The sequence below is a fragment of the Cynara cardunculus genome, assembly GCF_001531365.2.
Source record: "Cynara cardunculus var. scolymus isolate 2C chromosome LG 9, CcrdV1, whole genome shotgun sequence".
In the NCBI taxonomy this organism is placed as follows: domain Eukaryota; kingdom Viridiplantae; phylum Streptophyta; class Magnoliopsida; order Asterales; family Asteraceae; genus Cynara; species Cynara cardunculus.
The window spans coordinates 14,261,907-14,266,927 of record NC_037536.1 but is presented as its reverse complement, the minus strand read 5'-3'; positions in this window follow the sequence as shown (position 1 = coordinate 14,266,927).

The following is a 5,021-nucleotide window of genomic DNA, read 5'->3' as shown; positions in this document are numbered from 1 at the left end:
ATTTTTAAATTTATATTTTATTCAAAAATATAAACATTATTGTTTTCTCAAAACCATGTAAAACAATATATATATATACATATATATATACATATATATATATATCAATAGATAAAAAAAATAAAACAAAATATTAAAATCAAAATGTATCTCGTTGTATTGTGCGAGTATCATTCTTGTCATAATAACTGTCTTATAATTTTAGAACTATTATTTTTAAAAACCACGTGTAGTTTACTCTATATTTTATTTGAATTTTGAGGTAAAGTGATATTTATCCTTATGGGTAATATTTAATATATACAGGATTGTGTTTTATTAATCTATACTATATTATAAAGCATTTGACAAAACTCTTAAAAATAATTTTTTATGCATAAAGGATTTATTTTTTAAAAAAAACTTTGGATGCTATAGCCCATCACCCTCCTCTCTGCCGTTCTTGTTTCCTTATATGCCAATAGCCGACACCTGTGACTCATGGTGCCTCCAAGAACTTAACAGTTCTCTCTTAACTAATTAGAGGGTGATGATTGGTTGTATGTTACATCTTCTATTAATGGTTTGATGGTCATGGAAAGTATTATTGTTGTGGTGAGTGTTTTGGGTCATACTTTACCCTTAACTCTTGTTTTCTAACATTTTAAGATGTCATCTTGAATGATCAATAATATTTGTATATTTGTAGATGTGCTTGATAAGCACTAAGTATGAATTGAAGTGACCCTGAAACATATATGTGTTAACCTATGCAGATACTTATTGTATCGACATTGTTACAGGGAGATAAATATCACTAGTGAAAGCCAAACTAGTTCGAGAACTGGAGTCTTTTTAAATTATTTATGTCCATGTTTAATGTGAAACAATATTCGGATGATGAGGAACATTCTAGGAAAGACAGATCATCATGATGTTTGGAACCGTCATGTTTTGGTGATAAAAAAAATAATCCATACAAGGCAACTTCTCATACTTATGATCTTAATCATTTTAAGATCCCATTAGAACGTGTTGCACTACCAAAAGAGGACAATAACCGACCGCATCAACCATCGGTGAGCCGTCGGTATTAAACCCACCTACCCTAGTAGAACAGAGACAAGAATGATTTGTTAGGGTGAGCCGTCTCCACCATAAGCCTCTCATCATGCTTTGGAAGTTGTTCATTTCCAACATCTCCATCTTCAACTGCTCAAGTTGTTGAATAAATTTTTATTTGCAGTTTTTATTCCATTTACCCAAAATATTGCTCAAGCTGATCTACTCCTAGAGTCTCTGTCGGAGCTTCCCACCAATAACTATCTTACCTCGCTTTCATTACCTTGTCAAGTTCTTCATTGTCTCTTTCTTAGCTTCCAATCGATCAACCATGTTGGCGGCCTACTTGCTGAGTTTTTGGCGTCAACATTGCAATGAAGTTCCACAATTTGAGATATGTTTTCCCGGAGGCAGATTTTGTTCATGGAATCAATTTAAAACCATCTAAATACATGGATTGGCAGATGAGAATGCCTTTTTAATTGCGGAGAACAAAATGATTGCAATTCTCCACCCCACATTAGGGTGTAAATCTAGCTTGCCTTTTTGAAAATACCTTAATGACGTTTGAAGAAAGTGACAGCCAAACTTCTTTCATCTATTACTTTTGTTATCTTGATCTTTGGTCTTTTTAGGTACCATCTTGAGGATGAGAGGAAGTTTCTCCAAGTAGCGTAACAGATATATATATGTACATCTCTTTGATTTTTTCATGGTTTCCTCTAGTAGAAACTAACGATTATTAAAATACTCATTAGTTTCTACAAGAGAAAACCTGGAAAAAAAATCCAAGAGATATATGTATATTTGTTATGCTAGCTACTTGTAGAAACTTCCTCTTATCTTCCAAATGGTGCCCAAAAAACCCAAAGATCGATATAACAAAAAATAAGATATGATAGAAGCTTGGCGGTCACCTTCTCAAAACGTCATTCAAGTATTTACAAGAAGGCAAACGAGCTTTGCACCCTTTGTGGGGTGGAGATTGCAATCATTATGTTCTCTCCAATTAAAAAAGGCATTCTCATTTGGCCATCCATATGTTGTTGAGATGATTTTAGGTCGCTTTTTCGAATAAAATCATCCTCTAAATTCAAGCATATCTCAAATTGTGGAATCTCAATGCAAAGTTGACACCAAAAAACACAAGAAGCAGCTCACCAACATGCTTGATCAATTGGAAGCTGAGAAAAAGACGATAAAGAACTTGACAAGATAAAGAAAGTGAGACAAGATAGTTGTTGATAGGAAGCTCCAACAGAGACTTTAGAAACAGAACAACTTGAGCAATTTTTTGGGTTAAGGGGTAGAACCCCAAATAATAATTTTACTTCAACAACTTCGAACAATTGAAAGTATTGATGTTGGAATTGGAGAAGAACTTAGAAAAGTATATGAGGCTTATTGATAAGCATGGTTTATTACATGCTTAAAGTACCTATTTCTTATATTTATTAGGTAGATTTTCATAGTTTATCCCAACCTTGAGTCATTTTTAMTTCTTTATTTTCCATTTATTATGTTTGGAGCTAATTGTGATAATGGATCTGTTTTTACAACAAGTTGGAGTAGATAACAATTTTTTTGACTCVGTTTACTGCACTGTGATGCTGCAGCATTCCAGCAGCATTGCCAGGCTGCGAATTGGCTTTTTGTGGGAGGTGCTTAATGGTTYAGCTGTGTCTTAGAGGAAGGTCTGAGTTGATTAAGCCCTCGATTTTGGACTATTTGCAGCTGATGTCAAGATGGAGAAAAAACTTTTTGGTTGACCCTTTTTGATGGAGAAGAAAGCCCCTTTTTAATGTCTTCTMTTATTGTACTTGTGTACTTGGTGCTTGCTTTATATTTTTTGTCTTTTTCCTTCTTGGCTAGTATTTAAGGAGGCCTTTGGCCATTGTTTTGGGAATCCCCTTCCATACACAACTTAGACGAAACTTGAGTCCAAGATTGTGCTCTCAAAAACTCTTCCATATTATTAATATTAKTCTAATCTTTTAAGTTTAATTATTGTTCTTCATTTCTTGTCTTTTAATTATTGTCATTTATTTTACGTCTTTACTTTCCGTTATTTACATTCTGTCATTTACATTTACGTCTTTACTTTCAGTTATTTACTTNATTAAATTAATATTTTTAAAAGTTCTTGTGTTTTGGTGTAATTTTCTTAATTAAATTCTGTTAGTTATCAATGATTATCATAACTATATTTTAGATTTTTCTTATTTAAAATGAGATATTTATCCAATATTTGATTATGTTTATGTAACACCCTTGTCCCATGTGGCCGGAGGATGGTGTGTTACGGAGGAAAACAAAACAAGATAAATAGCTAATATAAATACAGGATGACCAGAGCAACTATGAACATTCATCAAAAGAAGGTGGTAGACTAAAAGTTAAGACAACATGGATTCATTTACAATATATACATAACCAAAAACTGCTATATTATCCAAGGTCGTCTTCAAAATAGTCATATTCCATCGCTCTCAGTCCCGTGATAATCCCACCTACGATCATGTACCTGCCGAGGACAAAACAAACCTCGGCTGAGTCAAATGCTCAGTGAACGGATAATTCAAATAACAAAATTGCAAGTATAAATCGAGTTAATAAAAGCTAATAATTATAAGGAATCCGAAAACCAGAACATGAAGGGATCAATTAATAATTTACATGAAATGTTCATACTAAAATAATTTAAAATAATATCATCAAGTCAAGAATTGAGAAATAAATAAGAAAATCAATTGGGTTCGAGGGTTGTACGGACCACTCGAACAATGGAAAATGAGTGTAGGGCAATACACTCAATTTCCTTCCGATAATCGGCTCCCGAAAATGGTTCCCGAATACGGCTCCCGATAACGGTTCTTAGGATCGATCCATTCGCCCTCAAATTAGCCGGTATCAGACCAGACCCACTTATTGACATTGGGGTATAATAGCGAGGACACCATGACAATTTATAGCCGCCATGGAGGCGTTACGACATCATTGCCCTCGATGTCTTGCCTTAAAGCACAAAGTGTTCAAATCACCAAAAACATATCAATTCAATGTGAAAAGGGGTAATCTCACAAAATATGAAACTATAATTATATATAAGTGATAGATCCCGAGATGGTAATGAGATACAATATTGCCTCTATATTGTATTAGTAATTAAAGAAAGTCACACGAATCAGGTATCCGTACCTTAGACGGCAATCGAAGAAGTAAGCACGTAGCTCCTATCCCCTTGTTAATGCCCCTTTCTTATTCTAAAATTGGTCCTGAATAAGTTAYACATGATTGTGACTGATTGATACAAGATCTACGGATGTTACAGTCCTCAAAGCACAAAGTACAAGCAAAAATAAAGCTACTAAATCCCCTGCACCAGACAGCTTTGAACCAACTTGACTTTGATCATTTTTATCATACTTAGAGATGCATTTAGGTGTTAATGTCTAAACAAAAGTTGTAGGCCGATTACTTAGGGTTCCAGTCGATTTGGATTCATTCTGTTTGGAGCAAAAACCTATTTTATATGAATTTTCTAAAAACAATATGCAAATCCCGTTTTTGCACAGGACCAGCTACATAAACTCACTGTTTTGAACATTATGGAGGTAAAATCAAGTCTGAACATAAACTACAAAGTTGTAGTAGCACACAGATACCTTTCCAACAATATAAGGTACACCTTAATCAGATCAACGAGTGATTTTATATGAATTTTTAAACAACCAGCAGCACAAAGATTCTTATGCACAACTCAAAACAGTCCCTTTTATATAAATTTGACACTAATGATAAGCATGGTTTATTACATGCTTAAAGTACCTATTCCTTATATTTATTACGGAGATTTTCATAGTTTATCCCAACCTTGAGTCATTTTACTTCTTTATTTTCCATTTATTATGTTTGGAGCTAATTGTGATAATGGATCTGTTTTTACAACAAGTTGGAGTAGATAACAATTTTTTGACTCA